The following is a 20746-nucleotide window of genomic DNA, read 5'->3' on the forward strand; positions in this document are numbered from 1 at the left end:
ATTTATTTCATGTTTTTAAATTCTAGAGATATTATTTTGACAAATTCTCAAAAAATAAAATATACCGATAATTAATTAACTTTATTTACATTAATAGTAAGAATGAACACACATATTTTTGATTTGGGGCAAACGATATTATTTTAGTTTATGAAATTAAATAATGATAAAATAAGCTTTTTTTTAAATATTTTCCAAATTAATCTATATTATAAAATGCAAATGTTCAATTGTGTAGAGAATTAGGTAAGGCTCCTCGTAGTGCGAATATGAGATGTTACTAATTCAAAATGTGGTTTGAGTGGTGAATTTTGTTGCATCCTTGGATCATGTAGTAGCTATAACATTGATAATAAATATAAGAAATTGTCATGTAGCATTCAATGTAGTTATGTACATGGAACAACAATTCCTACATTAACCATTACTTAATATGAATTCTTGTCTATCAATGCAATTGGCATACTTTGTTAGCCATTTTTTGTCCGTTTGCCTTCACATATCAATTTTGTGGAACTTGTCCGAGTTGTTAGGCGGTTAATTACTTCTTCAAACAAACGAAGATATAACCTAACTCTATTAAATTAGTGTCATTTAACAATAAATTGTGAAACAAATTATAGTGATGCATGTTGTCCAAAGTTGAGCATCATATAGAGTGTATGTGTCAAAGTCTCTGTATAAATTCTATGAAAACTAGAATAAAATTGATGTTTGTTACAAAACTTTGTATGAAAGTTAAGAAAAAATATATTGACATACGAAGTTTGGATGGTGTGTTTCTTGAAGATTTGATGAAGCTTTGTTGAAGTAACTTGAAGTCATTGCTTTGGAAACATGCCTATATTGATGAAGTTATGAAGATTTGATGTTGCTCATGTTGAAAAAGCCTTGAATGCGTGCCCTCCATATGGATCAATCATTAGGAAAACAAGCTTGATGTTTGTAATTCACTTTGTACACCATTTAGCATTTATTATATGTATAAGGTCTTTAGTGTGTCTTTTAATCTGTTGAAATATTTTTCAACAAGTTAAAATGTGTCTTTTAATTTGTTGAATAGATTTTTAACATATTAAAAGGTTAGCTGCAATAGTATTAAACTGTGACTTATTCAATCGGTTGATTTATTTTTTAATCGACTGATTTCACTTATGTTAAGTGAAATCAACCGATTGATTTGAAAATCAACTTATTGAATTTCGTAACAGTTTGACTATAAGAGTTGTATTTGTAACATCCCTACCAAATATTACGGATTTAACTAAAAGAATAAGAAAATAATAAATACGCTACATTTAGTAAAACCTCATTTCCCAAAAACCTGGGAAATTTAAATACTTTTGTTCATAGAAGCCAATATCCATAGTTTATAAAAGGAATGAAAAATAGTCTAAAACATCTCATAAGAGTTTACATCTGATTTCAAAATCATAAAAATAAATAACTCTCAAGCTATCCTCGCTTTGGCGCTAAGCCTCACCAGCACCACCTGCAACAACATCATCTGCTCACGTGTACCGCGTACACGATCATCGCCAAACACAAGCAGATAGGGTGAGCTTAACAGATAAAACATATAATTATATTCTCACATATATATAAGACACTCATATATATATATATATATATATATATATAACACATTATTCTCATCAGGGAAAGTTACTTTCGTTAATTCCATACCACATGGTCACCACCATGTTAATCGTGTTCTACATCTTAGTGATTACCCCAAGGTGACTTGCTGCCATACCTATCAGCCACAACCGATAGAACACGTGCGGGAAACTATTGCTACAGATCACACATCGTAACGCCAGGTGGAGTTCTCAAATACGAACATAGTTCGCAACGTCCCAAGACTACCAAACTCGTCAGTCAACTATTGAGGAGGGCAATCTATCTAGACCCATCCGTACTGGCTACAACCAGCACACTCACACCGGCAACACTCGCCAACCCGAGCTCAACTCAAGGGTTTCTCGTGTTCATCCGCCATCCCGAGCTCAACTCGAGGGATGCCATTCTGAGCTCAATTCAAGGAATGCCACATGCTTAACCCCTATCTCAAGCTCAACTCAAGGGATATGTTCCGAGCTCAACTCAAGGAACACCAGCAATCCCAGCTTTGAAGCATCACCAAAAGCCTTGTACATCACGCATGTAGAATCCAATAACTCAAGGCTACAACATCAAAATTGTCTGGCGGGGGACACGTACCGCCAGGCTCTGCCATCTCCAAACTGCCTAGCGGGGGACGCGTACCGCCAGGTGCCAAGCGCCTTAGAAATTCCCAACGTTGCAGACACCGCCTGGCGGGACTGCCCTTACCGCTAGGCGCACATGACCATCTAGATCCTCTAATTTTTTGTTGTCGCCTGACTGGTCAATCACCACCGCCAGGTGCCACACCAGTACTTGCACAGTACTGGTTATGTCCAGGTTCATGCATAATTCACACATGCCACTCCCACTCGTCCCTACTCCAGAATCTTCTAACTGAGTTGGTTACTGTAAACAATGATATTTAATTATCATCTCATAAGTTAATAACAGTGCACCTTATGCTATCTCTCAATTAAACCATGTAAGGAGTGAACCTCCTCATCCCTTAAGCTTATCTGCCTCCTCTGCTCTCTGACTGGTATAACTCAACTTACCAATAAATTGGTACAACACAATTATTGTCTCCCTCATCATGGTTCAGCTTTGTCTTAAATTGTGATCCCATTCTCAGAACTTAAGTGGTTTCATTCAATCTGTTTATATCTTCATATAACTCCTACTTCTCATATAACTAATAAGTTGTCATGGTTGTTCTGTACTAGCTAAACAATAATTCATTCCTACAACCCACATTGCACTACACATCACTCCCATCTCTCAATACATCCATTATTATTTAATAACTCTCACCCTTCACAGAAGATTAGCTGAATACCTACTCTCAGCTTGCACAAGACTCCACCAAGGCTTTTATTCAATTATTATCTCTGACTCCACAATTTACAACCATCTAACTCGTTCCAAAATCCCAAAAAAATCCACTAGGACTTCCCGCAATCACAAAAAAGTTGTTTCTGCAATGGCGCTTGGCGGCAGGCCCCGTGTCGCTAGGCGGTGCTCTCAATTTCTAGATTTTCCAAAATTACTCCACCCTACGAACCTCCCAACCCCTCGAGTTGGTCTTCTTCCTGCTCAGTTCTTCCATTCCTCACGTGAATTTCTCTTCATTTAGGACTAACCTTCAACCTCCACTCGATTATTACCATTTTTCACTAGAATTAACCGCCAATTGGACTCACAACATCCAAACCCTACATTTTTCCAACCCTAAACCATATTCGCACTGTTCCATCGAATCTAGTCCCCAATCACCCTAACTCAATGCAAGTTTAATATTAAACCATCACTTAATCATTGAAACTAACTTCACATCCGATCAAAATCACCCCAGACCCCACAGAACATCAAAATTGAGTCAACAGACCCGCGTCGCTTGGCGGAAATTCATCACCGCCAGCAGTTTATATGCTAAACCTAGAATTAGGTAAAATGTCCTGCGTCGCCTAGCGGCCAAGGATGTGCCGCCAGACGGTTCCTCTTAAGGAACCCAGTAACAAGCCAAAACTGCATGAGCCGCTTGGCGGAAATTCATCACCCGCCAGGCGATTTCTAGAAAATTTTCAGAAACACGAAATTTCAACCAAAAGCGAAAGATAATCATACAATTCGACATATATCATGCAATTCAAATCCAAGCATAAAATTCTAACGTGTAAAACTCCCCTAACTTGGTTTCCTTAGCTTACCTTTGACTCTTGAAAGCTCTCTCTTGATCACCAATGGCCTCCTTTGTCTTTCTCTCCCCACTCACCCAAAACGAAATTAGGGTCTTTTTTACAGCCACTCTTGGTTGCTACTTCAGCTAGGGTTTTCTTTAACCCTTCAAATTCAAGCCAAAACCAAAATAGCAAAAATAAAGTTTAATTTGGGTTCTCCAAGGCTTGAACCCCCAACCATGCCAAAGCCAAATCTTTGCTCAACCAATTCATATTTCATGATAACTAATACAATTCAATAATTATATTATCCTCAATCATGATCAATGTAATTTAAAATAATAACAATTAAATAATACACAATTGGCATACACAAGACTTGAACCCAAGTCCTTTCACACAATAAAATACTATCAAACACTTGATCTAGTACTTTTCCACATCATACAAATTAGAATTTAATTCCATAAAGACTTCCATTACCCGTATTTATTAATTAATTATTTATTTAAGTAATTAAATTCTACGGGTTTACAGTATTTTTTGAAAGAGATGTAAGAAGACCATTTTTTAGCGCGAAACTATTATGGAAACCTGGGAATTCTCTCTCTTTCGTGATCATACAGATTGCAGCTGGTGAAGGTTGATCTTAGATCCATTCTTGGAGCATTTTGCTTTGTTTTGAACTTTGGAGAAGGTGTTTGTGGTAGGCAAGGTTGTGTTACCACTGAGGTTTGGTCTTTCTCAAGTTTTGTGTGTGTGTGGTGGTTTTCCAGGTCTGCAAGAGTTGTCTTATTGTGCTGGTGTGATTCTTGTGTGATTCAAGAGTCTTTTGTGTGTGTTTTTGCATATTTTGAAAGTGTAAGGGTGTAAACTTTGTAAATCTTTTGAAATAGTGCAAAGTCAGGCTCGGGTTGCCTTGACAAACTGGATGTAGCTCAGGTTTGAGTGAACCAATATAAAAACATGTGCATCAATTTTTTCTCTAACCCTTCTCTCTTGCATTGTCAATTAAAGTTTAAAGAATTTGGATTTAAACCATCATTTTGATATTCTTGAGTGTTTTGGTGGATCTGCAGCATTGAGCATGTTTGTATAACTCATTGAAACTGTCTTGATTTACATTGTTCTTGATTTAAGTCACAAATATGCATTATGTATTTTTTTCAATATTTCTGTCGACTATTTTTCTAATTTAATCGATTGATTATACCAGTACAAAATCTGTTTAGTAAAATCAATCGACTAACTCTAGTTTTGATTGGTTGAAAGTGTATTGTCCAAAGGTGTTTGCATCCAAACTTGGTGATCAAATTGATTCAATTTAAAACAATTTTAAACTTTCAAAAGACATCATATTTTTTAACTAGCCAATTCAACCCCATTTCTTAGCATTTCAATCATTTCAAAACTTACAATAAAGAGTAAGGAATTGAAAATATTGTTTTGTTCAATGTTATATCTCCTTTTTTTTCTAAGGAAACTAAAGAGATTGAACATAAGTTTATGGAGTTTAAAACATTTTTTTCACTCCATCTGCAAACTAGGGGGTATGAAGTTTGGTGAGTGGAAATTGGTACGACGTATGAAATTTGATGTCATGTTCATGATTTCAACAATGAAGCAAACCACCCATTGTTTTTGTTTTGACATTTGTTTCTTTGCACATATCCCTGTATAATATAGCTAAATCAGTAGTCCTAATTAAAATGTTAGATTTTGCAAAGATTACTCAAAAGGATAAATATATAAGATGGACATTATTATTTGTTTTATTAGACATCAATATTTCTCCGATCAAATCTAGTATGTATGCTCTACAATAAGTATGTAGTTCTTTTATTGTTGGTTCATCATTAAGTGGCAATATATTTTCTAAGTCACTTTTGTTTAACTAGAGAGTCTATGAGTGACTCTCATTTGATTGGTGACATACATAGATGTGTCACACATTTCTATCTAGTCAAACATTGTGGGGTCTATATTTCATAATCCATTAACTCTAAGTTCAAATTGAAGTCCAATGTCCTATAATGTTATGGTATGATTGATAATTCAATACTGAAGTGTGTGAGACTTAAGTCTCTACCTCTCCACTAAAATAATTACTAAGATATGATTCAATCTTAATTTTACTATTTTAGTAAATATTCACTACAAAAAAATTCTTAAATAGCAATCAATTTTAGTGATAAAAAATAATTAGTCATTGTAATGACTAATTTAGATACCAATTTATAAATTTAAAATTATTAACACCTAAAATATTTTCTATTATAAATAAAAAATTATAATTGATTCGTGAATTAGATTCTAAATTGGTCATTAACATTAACTACAAAGTTTTTGGCTACCAAAAGAATTAGTGTCTAAATTGGTCACTAATTAAAAACCAATTTAGACACTAATTTCTTCGACTGCAATGGTAGTTAGTGGTCAATTTAGAATCTAATTCATAAATTAATTATAATTTTTTCATTCATAATAGAGACTAGTTTAGATACCAATAATTTTAATTTATAAATTAGTATCTAAATTAATTATTATAATAACTAATTATTTTTTATCTTTAAAATTAGTTGCTATCAAGGATTGTTTTTTTGTAATTGTTGTTTACTCAAATATTAAAAGTAACATAAGATTTGACCTTTACATTTAATGACAATAAAATAAAACTGTATAAAATATCTTCTACTATGTGCAGAAATTAACAAATTAATAAGTAATAAATTTATAATTATGAAAAATAGATTGAGAGTAAAGGAAAGTGTGATGAACTTATAATATAAGGTGGAACTCATTATATTAACAAATGGTAATAAATCACTAATTTCTTTAGTTTTTTCTAATATGAATTATTATAAAATAGTTTAAAGATTCCAACGGGTATTTGATACACAAATGCATTTACTCTTTTTTCTTTAATCTTTAAGTTTTTTTCTATTTGGTTCTTTCAAATTAATTTATAAAGAGTCATCTGCATTTATTCATCTTTCAAAAGATATAGTTGGATAGTCAACATAGTAATTACATAGTATATATGCTGAATTTCTCATAGCACATCGTGCAATTTGAATTCTCGTAAAATTGGAGTTATTTTATGAAATAGTTGTGCAGCACTATGCACATTTACAATGAGTAATTGCAAATTTAGTGAATACCTTATTTAATAGCAAGAAACACTCAAGATCAAGATAATAAAACTCAAACAGAATGTATTTTAACTTAATTTTATCAGGAAATGGAAAGGATAAAACAATAAAAAAAAAGACTTTAGACATTAAGAGACATCTTAGACTAAGTTATTTATAATTATTTTAGCAATTTAGTTATATAACTTACTTTCATCTTTATAAAATGTTTATGGGATGCATTTTAAATGTGAATAAAATTTTATTATATTTATAAATGTTTAATCCATTTGAAAACTTTAAATTTTTAATTTAAAGATTTTAACAACATGCTATAAATATAATTTTTTATAATGATTAATATAGGGTTAAACAGGTGGTTATCAGAATTGATATCATAACCGATATAAAATGTATAGTTTTTATTAAATTGTTTATAATTATATACTTTTTTAGCTAGGTTCCATTTATATCAGAATTTTTCTATCATATTACTAACTTTTAAAATGGTAATTAATATAAAATATGTATTTTTTGTATCAATATATGTATAAGTATATTAGAAATTCACTTAAGTTCGTTTTCATTTAAATCCACATCCCGCACAAATCCGCATTTTGAAAGGTAAAATTCTCGGATCAATAATTTTGTGACTTTATTTCAGAAAAAAAAAATTCATAAAGTGATTTGACGATTATTTTTTATTCATTCATGTGTGATTATCAATTGACCATTTGATTATTTTCTATTCATTCATGTGTGGTTATCAGTTGACCATTTTGTAAAATGATTCTAAGGATAAAGAACACACCCTTAGCTTGATTTATTTAACCGATGATAGATAAGGGAAATCTTTCAACTCACTCACATCGACATCAAGGTTGATAACACTTGTTGAAGATAACATTGTGTTGTTCAACTTCAACTTCGTCGAGACCAATTATTTATATTTTATATTCTTTTACACTTTATTATATATAGAGAAATTATATGAATAAAATAAAATAACACTCATAATATCTATCATATCTCTCATATCTCTCATATTTTCACAATTCCTAAAAATTCTCAGCACTCATAATATTTCATACTATAATTATATGACCCGTAATATTTCATAATGTAATATGACTCCTAAAATTTTATAAGTCTGCATCCAATTAAGTCTGTATCAAACTTTCAAAATCAAACTACAGACTTATGCGAATGTTTATTGTGTGTTATACACATATATAATCGATTAAGATAAATAAATAATTGATTAAATGCTTTCAATTTTACCCAAATAACATGACCCTTTTTTTCTCTTATACTTCTACAACTTTTCTTCATTTTCAATTCATTACACACTTCAACAAAAATTTATTTTTATTCATTTTGCCATCTCTTTTTTTTTTCTTTGTTCTGTAGGTTTCTTTTCTATATACTAAACATGAAATCATTAAATTGATTTCTCGTTACTACCCAGTTTTGTTTCTCATAACGTCCATTAATGCCACATGATATGAGCCAGAATTTTAAATTTTGGTTAGTGAGGAGTAAGATAATATGTTTTCTATACATGAATAATCGTTCAAGTAGGTCAACCACTCATGATAACTACATTTATGCACCAAAATATAATTGTGTAATGTTTCCTTATTTTAGCTTGTAAGTACTTCGTACTTACCACTTTTAATGCAGTTTGCACATTTATTCAACAAAAAAGCACTGGTACACACTTTCACGTAAATGAAAATACTTAAACGTGTCCACGATCCTATCTTTTCCTTAAATATAATAATTGAACTCAATCTCTCTCGCACACACACACTCGCAAACTTGAATCTAATTTTGTTTGTAGTTGGAGAAAGTTAAGTTTACGTAACTCACATATAACGAACGTTGTTTTTTTAAATGTCAAGCGTGGCATTGCTAAAAAGTAGTATGCGTATGGAAAATTACAAAGTTCATTATCAAATAATATATACTTTATTTGGATTGAGAGATTATTGAAGGAGTGTAAAACAAGGAAAATGTACGTGCTCCTACATGATCAAGATATACTCTAGAAAGATTCCGGGAGAAGCACTCCTAAGCGTTCTTCCTTTAATCTGAGATGCTCTTCTTCAAGCACCAAGGCAATTTGAGATGTGTTACATAAAGATGTCTCCAACGTCAGGGTGGGAGTGGTGCATTCAAAGACATTTCGACGCTCAAGTCAGATACATGCGTAAAACAATCATCAATGCTAGAATGAATGCGTAGTAATTATCTCGTGAACTTATAGTGATTTCATGGACTTTTACCTAATTGGGCCTAGATTACCTAGGCAATTACCTCTTTTAAGTTGTTTAGGATTTTGCTAATTCATATTATGTCTTAATCTCCTTGTCAATCATGCTTGATCCTTATTTATGCCTTCAACTTGGATTGCAATGCTATTATTATGGCTGAGATTATCTCAATCACATATGATACATTAACCCTTCGGACTCGATATGCTCCGGATATGAGAGTCTTTTTTTGCAAAGAAAATTTGTATTCTTTTGGTTATCTTGACCTTCATCCACAAGTATAGTAGCCCCCTAATCTTGAGAAGCGTAATGGCAAAGAGACATGATTGACAATTATGGGTGTGTCAGAATGGGTTATTTCTTGAGAAGAGCAACAACATATTGTTATCGTTGGATTTGATGAGATCTAACGATTGATGATGAAGCAGGGTCAATTGAAGGGGTGCCTCTAGTGTTTATAAATAGGGTCTCATTTGAACATTTGTGTGTATCAACACTATTGAGGGGTGAGATATTGCGATCAAAAGCATAATAATGTTTTTCTCTTTTAGGTATGTCTTGTCCAACATGTAACATCTTGACCGGATATTACGAGTTTTTAAAATAAAATAAAATAGAGATAATAAATAAACGTTATTTATTTAAATATCATTTCCCAAAATGAGAGAAAATTAAAACTTTATTACATCGACAATTATTCAAAATTCACTAAAATATAAAAAAGTTGATTACAAATTAAATTATGATAACATCAGTTATCTCAATTCCTTAAAATCTGTAAAAACAATAAAGCGCTATAAGAATATTCCTCAAGCTAGCCCACGCTCTGGCTTTACACCTCACCAGATCCACCTGCAACATCATTTGCTCCCGTGTACCGCATACACAATCATCGCCAAACACAAGCAGATAGGGTGAGCTAACAGTTAGATAAACATATATAAAAAACATATATATCATTACCAGCACACCAAAGGAATTTCATCCTTTGATTTCATACAAGATGGGTTCGAATCTTGGTAGACCCAAATTAAGCTTTCTTTTTGCTAAACTTAGTTTTGGCATGAATGTGAAAGGGCAGAGAAACCCAACTGACAAAGGGGCTGAAAAGAGAAAGAGGGTTTCTGAGTTTGCCATTGTAGAGCATTGTGAGGATTGAAAATTCAGAGAGAAAGGAAAAGTTGAATTGAGGTAGCATTGGGGAGACCTTTGGTGATCAAAAAGGGGAGCTCACAATTATCAAATTTTAAGCAAGGAATCCAGGTTAGGGGAGTTTTACTCGTTAATTTGTGTGCTTAGATTAATTGCATGATGAATAACCTATTTATGCATGATTACTTTGTTGTTCACGATTAAATTTTTGGGTTTCTGGAATTTTTCCAGAAACTGCCTGGCGGGTGATGAACTCTCGCCAGGCGACTCATCACTGCTATGCTAATTATGCGTTCTTGAAAAGGAATCGCCTGAAAGCGGGGTTTCAGGCTTATGTCGCCTGGCGCCGCCAGGCGACACAATCCTGAAACCCAGTTTCTAGGTTTTCTTAATGAACTGTCTGGCGGTGATGAGCACCCGCCAGGCGATGCGAGTCGAATTGACTCGATTTTGATGTTCTGTGCATTCTCAGATGATTCTGATCGGATAGAAAGCAAGTTTTAATTGTTAGGAGATGATTTGACGTCGTACTTCATTGAATTTCGTGTAATTAAGGGATAAATTGGATGGAATAGTGTGAAAAGCTTTTAAGGTTGAAAGTTTGGGGATTTATGTTATGAAATATATTGTGTAATCAAGAGTAAGATAATTTGGGGTTTTTAGAAATTCTAACATGATAAGGGTAATTAAGTTCAATTGCACGAAGTGTGAAGAAGGAAAATAGAGAAAACTAGCATGGAATGGGATTTTGGGTTTTCGTAGGTGCAGGGTAGAGTTCTGGGCTGCCCAGAATTGATGTACCGCCTGGCGGTAGGTTAGGTTCCGCCAGGCGCCAGCGCAGTGAATTATGAACTGCGTGGCTGTGGGATGCAACGAGGGCTTTGGGAACTCTGTGTTGATATGTCATTTACGCTAATGGAATTAGGAAGTTTGGAGTAAGGGAAAGATGGAGAATAACATACTTGGCAGCTATTGTGAATCAATCTTTTAGTGCATGAGAATTGGGTTAAATGGTGATATTTATCTTAGTCTGGAATAGAAATTAATCCAATAGCATGAAATGGATTGGAAGTGGCATGAGACTTAGGAGTTGAGGTATCTTGTGGATGGATGACTTAGTCATGGTTCAATTCAAGTAGAAAATGTGGTACTATGTGGTAAGAGACTAAGGGAGAATGTAGTAGGGTGAAAAATAGAGCTTTAGTTCTGTTTAGGAGAAATATGGCATTGTGCTTCAGTATTGAATCAAAATGGAGTCTGAATACATAGAAATTTCATGGGTGACCCCTTTAATGAATGGGGTATGTGAAGATAAGGTATGATGGCTACAATTAGGATGAAGGTCAATAACTAGGACTTGTGATGCGTTGGTGGGGGAGCTTTGTGAGTTGAGGATATAAGCAGTTGCACCTGAACCTGAACCAAAACTGGTATTGCGCAAGTACTGGTGTGTCGTTTGACGGAGGTATGGGTATCGTTACGCGATAACTATAATTATAGAGAGTTACAAGAACGAGTGGCGCCTGGCGATGAAGGTCGTCCCGCCAAGCGATGTCTGCAGGACAGTGGGCTACAAGGCGCTTGGCGCTTGGTGGTACGTGTCTCCCACCAAGCGATCTGGAAGCGTGGTGCGCCCGGTGACTCGTGAGTTGCGTCAGGCGATACGGTTGTTGCAAATACGCTTTGATTGTTTGGAGGTGCGTGGTCTACAAGGTTTTGGTGATACTTCAAAGGTCGGCTTTTTGGTGTTCCTTAAGTTGTGGCTCGGAACATATCCCTTGAGTTATGGCTTGGGATAGGGGTTAAGCACGTGACATTCCTTTAGTTGTGGCTCGGAATGATATCTCTTGAGTTGTGGCTCGGGATGGCGGATGAACACGAGGAACTCTTGAGTTGTGACTCGGGTTGGCGAATGTTGCTGGTGTGAGTGTGCACGTTGTGACGTGTACGAATGGTCCAGTTAGATTGCCCTCCTCAGTATTAAGCTGACGAGTTTAGTAGTCTTGGGACGTTACAAATGCTTATTCGTATTGGGAACTCCACATAGCGTTACGGAATGTGGTCCGTAGCATGGTTTCCTGCACATGCTTTACCAGTTGTGGCTGGTAGGTGTGGCAGCAAGACATCTTGAGGTATTCATCAGAAGACGTAGAACACGGGTAATATGGTGGTGGCCATGTGATGTGAAACCAAAGGATAAGAACTTTTTTGGTGTACTTGTATGTTTTGCCTGGTATATATATATATATGTTATGTTATTATAAGGTCACCTTATCTGTTTGTATTTGGCGATGATCGTGTACACGGTACACGGAAGTATATGATGTTACAGGTGGATCTAGTGAGGCATAGAGCCGGAGCTTGGGCTAGACTGGGAAAAGAATTTTCAGAGTTTTATGTTTATGTTATTAAATAAATTGTAATGTTTTATATTACCAGACATTGATAAATGTAATGGAGTTTAAAATCATGGTTTAAAAGTTATTCTACAATGAACTAATTTTTAAATTTTCCATGTTTTTGGAAAATGATGTTTTAATAAATGACGCGTAATTATTATTTCCTTTATTTTATTATTAAAATTCATAATATCCGGACGAGATGTTACAATTCACACTTATCATTTCTTTATTAACTAATGCAATTGCCCCCCCCCCCCCCTTTCCAACATAACCACAACACTAATTCAACCTTACCACAGAAGAGACTTATACTTCATATCCAAATATTGCATCTTCATTTAGGAACTCTAACTCTTAATTGTCCTATACCTCTCAATCCTGCAATACTTTAATTTAATAAGATTCTTTACTACATTGTTATTACTGTCATGCTTTAATCCAACCCCCATTAACACTCGCATCGGTTCTCACTACTCATTTTAATGTATATTCACCCCAAACCTTTGTCCAGATAATTTCTCAATCCTACACTCAACATCAATCTGATTCACCAAAAGATCCCAGACCCTCCAAAGCACCTCGCAACCACGCAGGTTTCTTATTTCGCACTGGCGCTTGGCGGCTCCATCGGTACCGTCAGGCGGTGCGTAGTATTTTAGGAAAATTCCCAGAATTCCAGCACCTGAAAAGACCCTCCTAACATTTCCCCAATGCTTTTCTTTGTCTATCTTAGTTGTTTTGCACGTGAACATGATAACAGTGACACAAATATTCAACTTTAACTATATCTAGCAACAATTACAGTGCAAATCAACAATAATTATACTCAATTCATCAAAACTCCCAATTTGCCAACCCTAATATCCATAGATAACCATTTTTTCTTAATTCCCTCGCATCACACTGTAATTTCACAATTAGACCTCTCTTTTTAATCAAACTATGATTAAAACACCCTTTCCACTGATCAATAATGGCCCAAAACCCAGAAAATCCTCAAAATCGAGTCATATTTGCTCGCGTCGCCTGGCGGATGTTAATCACCACCAGGCTGTTCATAGAAAAACCCAGAAACTGGGTGATCAGGAATGTGTTGCTTGGCGGCACGTTGCTTGCCACAAGGCGGTTCCTCGTAGGAACCCAGAATTTCGAATTTGAAGTCTCCTCTTGATCAATTATGGTTTCCTTTGTTACAACTCTTTGGCAAAAAGAAAGTTTAATTTGGTTCTACCAAGGTTTGAACCTATCACCATGCCAATTTTAAATCAATGCACAATCATCCAACCCATTCATGTTTCGTGATAACTCCTACAAATCTAGGATTTTATTATCACTCTACCCAATCAATTATATTATTAAAATGCACAATTAAAATAACACACAATTTGGCATACATAAGACTTGAATCCAAGTCCTCTCACACAATCAAGTACTCTCAACCATTTGAGTTAGTACTTTTTCACATCATAATAATTAAAATTTAATACCATAAAAGCTCCCACTACCCATATTTATTAATTAATTATTAATTAAATTTGGCGGGTCTTACACAACATTCCTAGTATGTCATCAAGTAATGACGAGAAGGGATATAAGTATGAGAAACGGGTTATTACAATCCACGACCTAGCAACCTAATTAGTTGGTTATATTTAGTTTGCCATGATAGGTCCTGTTTGTTCACCCCCTACTTATCGTCCTTTAAAAACTTCAAAATGGGGTTTTTTATAATCATAGTGAATTTGGTTAGGTGCCATTATTTATATGTCGACGAGATGTCAAAATTTTCATTTTACTGAACTCGAGATCCTGTTAGGTACCATGATTGGTCAGGGGGTATAATAAATGGCGAGGATATGAGAATTTGGGTGATCCTTGATCAATCTCCTTGTTGCCTTCCCACTAGAAAATGGACGAGAGATAGGATGCAGTGGAAGAGTAGGTCGAGGACGTGGACACCATGGAGGCTAATAGGGTGATTACATAAAGAAAACCCCCACCTCAAAATGAGCTACAAGGTAGATGCTCGAGGGAGTATCAAACAATAGTTGAAGGATTTGTAGGATGAAGAAATACCAACTTGCATGTAAAAGGTATCGTGGAAGCATAAACTTGGTGATTCAATTTCTTCCTCGATCAATGCCAATAATCAACATCAATGACCCCAATCAAGATGATCAAGTGGTTGTAACAACCACCATTGCAAATTTGAGGGTTCACAAAATCCTTATTGACCAAGGAAGCTCAATTGGTATGTTATACTAGTGTGTTATAACAAGGAAGTTCACAAAATCTCATGTATTTTCGAAAGGTCAATGTTCCCCTTTCAAATGTAAAGTCCTATCTAGATCATTTGATATGTTTTGTAAGGGTAATGGTCTATACAAAGGGTTTATCAATCTTTTTTTACAACCTTTGGAACTCCAAAGGCTTACCAAACCCTAGAGGTTCAATATATCCTGGTGGAAGCTGAAACCTCTTATAATGTCCTTATAGGAAGAAAAAATCTTAATAGGCTTGGGGCTATTGTTTCGACACCCCATATTGCAATGAAGTTTCCTGTAGATAATGGTGATATCATTACTATCAAAGTTGATCCTAAAGAAGCTCGAGAATGTTATGCCCTCATCTTGAAAGTAGCTTCATATTCTATTAAATCTCCATCTGACGCAATCATAGAAGATACGTTGGAGTTGTCAACCATGGTGCAAGAGGAAGAACAATGTCACAACATTGAAATATCTTCTACTTTGGCTAAGGATTCAAGTGGAATAGATTTGGATCCCCATGTCAAGTTTTAGGAAGATCCTAACTTTCGAAGAGCCCATGACTTTTCTTCAGTTGGGTACTCAAAGCAATCAATGCACTAAAGTAGGTAGCATGGTGACTTTATCCCTAAAATCAGGGATAAAAGAGGTTTTGCAAAGAAATGTCGATTTGTTTGCATGGTCTCCAACTGACATGCCCAATATAAATCTTGAGTTTACATGTCATAAACTCGCCCTTCAACCAGAGGCCAAACCTATCACACAACAAAAGTGAAAGCTCAGTGAAGACAGATGTGTAGTAGTCAAGCAAGAAGTACAAAAGCTTTCAAGGCAGACTTCATTTGTGAAGTGGTCTACATAACATGGCTTTCCTGTGTGGTTATGGTGTAGAAAGCTAATGAAAAATGGCGGATGTGTACCGATTATACCAATTTAAACAAGGCATGCACAAATGATAGTTATCCATTGACAAGTATAAACTAGTTGGTTGATAACACAATTAGGTTTAAGATGTTGAGTTTTTTAGATACTTATTCTAGATATATTCAGATCAGGATGTACCCTCTAGATGGAGAAATGACTACAATCATGACAAACAAAGCTACCTATTGTTATAAGGTCATGACTTTTAGCCTTAAGAATGCAGGGGCGACATATCAGAGGTTGATGAACAAAATATTTGTAAATTTGATCGACAAAAAGGTGAAGGTATACATAGATGACATGGTCATTAAATCGACCAACGTAAAGAATCATCCTACTTATATAGAGACGATTCTCAATACAATTCGGTTACACAACATGTGTCTCAATTGAGAAAAAAACACTCTTTTGGGATTAAAGGTGAGAAGTTTCTTCGCTTCATGTCACGCAAAGCGACATCGAGTGAAACCTTGACAAGCGTGAAGGTATCCTATCTATAAGGAGTCCTTGGAGCCTTAGGGTGGTTTAAAATGGAAAGCTGGAAGGACTCTCCTGTTTGTACTTAGCAGAAAAAGCTCAACTTTTCTTCAAGCTATTAATGCGAGTTGAACAATTTCGTTGGACCCAAGAATGTGAAGTTATGATTCGAAACATCAAGAATAGCATTACTTCCTAACTAATACTAGCTAGTCCTTGTGTAGATGTAGTCCTCATGGTATTTTTAGTGGTGGCACCCATTGCTATAAGCTCGGTTCTAGTTCAAGAGCAAGGCCGAAAGCAACAACTCATGTATTTTACAAGTTGGACCTTGCTGCCACTAGAGGAGAGATATCAAACTTTTGAATAGTTGGTTTTATCTTTGGTATTCTTAGCACGACGTTTTAGGCACTACTTCTGGAGCTATAATATCATAGTCTAAACAAACTTTTCTTTAAGTTATTGATGCGAGCTCAACATTTCATTGGAACCAGGAATGTGAAACTATGTTTCATAACATCAAGAATAGTATTGCTTCCTTACCAATACTAGCTAGTCATTGTGCAAATATATAGTCATCGTCAATGGCGGACCTTAGAAGGTCCGCAAGGGGGCCATGGCCCCCCTAAGATTTTTTATTTATTTTTTTAAATTTTTAGATTAATTTTTATTTTTTATGAAATATAAAATATAATATATAATTAATAAATAAAAAAATTAAACATAATAAAGAATAATAAAATTTATTGAGGTATTTTTCTGTTCTCTCTCATTTTAATTCATTTATTACTCTTGCATATCTTCTTTTGTTTTTGTTTTAAAAAAGAAATAGAAAGTTAGACATAAATTCATTCTTTCGCTCTTTGTTCTCATCCGTTCTCTTTCAAGATAAAAAAAAAAAAGCAACTCTCTCCTTACTCTTGATACGAAAACATTAGTTTGATATTTAGTGTTTTTTTTCATCTTATGAGTTTTTTGCATATTTATTTTTGTATGAATATAAAAAAAAGTTTTATACTATATGTTTTTGCATAATCATTTTTTAAATGTGACTTGATTATCATATTTTTTTTAGTAATTATGCTCTCAATTTTTGATTAGATTTTGATAAATTATTTTTTAGTCTTAATTTTTTTTGAATATGTATATTGATGAAAAATAAAATAATAGATTCATTTTTTTAAAGTGATAAAAGGGAAGATTCCATTTAAGATAAAAACAATACAAATTTACTTATTCACCTATTTTCAAGTAAGATACTAGGAATTCAACTGTTGAATTAGAGAACCATTTCTTAAGATTCAAAGAATTATGACTGAGAAGTTTGATATTAATTCTTTTGAATTATAGGCATAATGTTTTATATTAATTCTTTGAAACTTATTATAAGAAAAACATTTTCAAATATGATAATATACAGGGAAAGAGATAAAATTATAAAAACTTATTTAAGATGACTTTCATATCAAATACAATTTCAAAACTATAATTTTCTTAAGGAAAACATACAAGAATTTCAATAATAAATTATATACTTTTGTTATATTAGTAATAATTAAATATATAAAATTTGAATATATTATTTTTTATCATGATCCGCCACTAGTCCTTGTGCTATATTTAGTAGTGGAACCCATTGCTATATATATATATATATATATATATATATATATATATATATATATATATATATATATATACAACCCAGAATGGGCCCGATGACCCAGACAGACCGGGGTGACTTGATGACACACACGGGTCAGGCGGGCTTGATAACTCAAACAGGTTAGCGGGTTCAATGGCCCAAGCAGGACAGGTGAGCCCAACGACCTACACTGGTTTGGCGAGCTAGACGACCCAGAAGTGTCGAGCGGGTCTGACAACCCAGATGTGTCGGGCAGCCTAGTGACCCAACCGACTCGTTGACTCGACAAGCCTAACCGACTCGATGTATATATATGTATATATATATATATATATATATAAATATATATATATATATATATATATATATATATGTGTGTGTGTGTGTGTGTGTATATATGTGTATACATGTATGCATGTATATATATATATATATATATATATATATATATATATATATGTAGATGTATATATATATATATATATATGTGTGTGTGTGTGTGTGTGTGTGTAATATTCGCTTGGATAACATACTTTTTCGATTGGGTATGGCTGTGACTATTCCTCAAGCCCACCAATTTATAAACCATAGACATGTTTTAGTTAATGGTCGTACAGTGGATATACCAAGTTATCGTTGTAAACCTCAAGATATTATTACAACAAAGGATGAACAAAAATAAAAAACTCTTATTCAAAATTATTTTGATTCAACCCCCATGAAAAATTGCCAAATCATTTGACTGTTCATCCTTTCCAATATAAAGGTTTAATTAATCAAATAATAGATAATAAATGAGTTGGTTTGAAAATAAATGAATTACTAGTTATAGAATATTATTCTCATCAAACAAACTTATATATATATATATATATATATATATATATATATATATATATATATAGATAGATAGATAGATAGATAGATATAGATAATGAATTTTTTTATCTATTTCTTTCCTTTTTTCTACAATACAAAAAAATATATTTCTATTTCCATAATATTCAAGTAGTTTAATTAGTTGGTTAAAAAACCTAAAAGTCAAAGTTCCAAGGTGGAGTGAGAATATTAAGAATTCATCTTAGAAGGATTACCAAAATAGAATCGAGCCCTTTTCTTTGTGTTTTTTTGTGTGGCCATATAATTGATGATGATGTGCACTTTATATAGGATTTTCCAAAAACCTTTACTTGATTGTGTTGACTTCACTTTTGTCTATGAATATAGGTTTAAATATCTTAATATCATTTTCCCCTATTTGAGTTTGAGTGTCATATTCTTTTTATGATGAGGGTGGAACCCAACCAACTTCATCCAAATACCTAGACATTCTTAATTGCTTTTCAAATTCTATGTGAGCACTTAGGCATGCCACCTATAGCCAATAAATGTATGTATTTCTACTAGTTAAAATACAGTCAAGAGGTCAGTTGAATTTCTCTGAATGGTGTCCAATATGGGTCTTTGTTTACCGTGTATACTCAATCCTATTGTTAGATATATTATATACATACATACATACATACATATATATATATATATATATATATATATATGTGTGTGTGTGTGTGTGTGTGTGTGCGCGTGCGTGTGTGTATATAATATAGATAAGTGAATATACCTCAAAAATTGCTTATATTCTTTAATCATCTAAGAAAAGTATATCTATAATAGATAAAAGAAATATGTTATGTATTAGAATCTAGAAGAACGCAAATTTGTATGAGTATCTATGTTTAATTCGAATCTAAAGTAGAACAACACTCAACCTCTACGTATTCAACAAATTCTTTTGTATATACTAAAACAGGAAAATTAAATCCAATACTAATGAGGTGGAGAGGAAGTCAAAAGCATAACCAACAACTTCCCCATGAATACTCAAGGTTGTTAATAGGAGGAAATTTGGCCTTTCTCCCCTTCTTAGAAATTTCATCAAAGACTTTTGAGGTTTCCATAACCTTGTGTTTTCCTTTGGAAAGGAGAGAGAGAAGGGAGGAAGAAGAGAATAAGGTTCTCCTAAAGAACCTTCTCTAAGGTCAGAGTTTGAAGAACCTATGAAGAACATTCACTTATCATCTTTAATGACGTTAATTTATGGTTAAACCAAAGGTTGTCGCTCATGGGAGGAATCAGAAATGAAAGAAAAAGACATGAAGATGTACCTAGAAGTGAGGAAGCGCATGAAAAAGAAAGACCTGAGGCAAGGAGAACATGAAAGAAAACTCAAAGATAGAGGATGAAGATAAGTGAAGAGAGAAATGAAATAGAAGTTGTAGAAAAATAGAAATGCTTAGGAAGAGATAAAGACGCTTCACTAATGGCAACAAACAAAAACTAATTATTTCATGCCTTTTGCCTTCTCCTCTTAAGCGTTCTGTCTTCTCCAAATTTGAAACTCATCAATATGAGGTTGCGAAATGTCACTATAAGTAGGTAAAAAGGTGTTTTGGAGAAACCCTAAAGAGTAATCATGACTTAGAAAAATCACTCATTAATGAGGAGAGAGGTAAATATGTTGAAAAGCTAAAGTTACGTGATTAAATTAAATATAATGTTATGGATCGATTATGTAGATCATGCGTCCAATCAAGTACTCTGAGCTAGTGCTCAAACAATGGCCAATCATATACTAATTATTGTGTCGATCCTGTGCCTAAAATTGCAATATGGTCAATCATGAGTCT

This window comes from Vigna unguiculata, chromosome 3, assembly GCF_004118075.2.
Source record: "Vigna unguiculata cultivar IT97K-499-35 chromosome 3, ASM411807v1, whole genome shotgun sequence".
Classification (NCBI taxonomy): domain Eukaryota; kingdom Viridiplantae; phylum Streptophyta; class Magnoliopsida; order Fabales; family Fabaceae; genus Vigna; species Vigna unguiculata.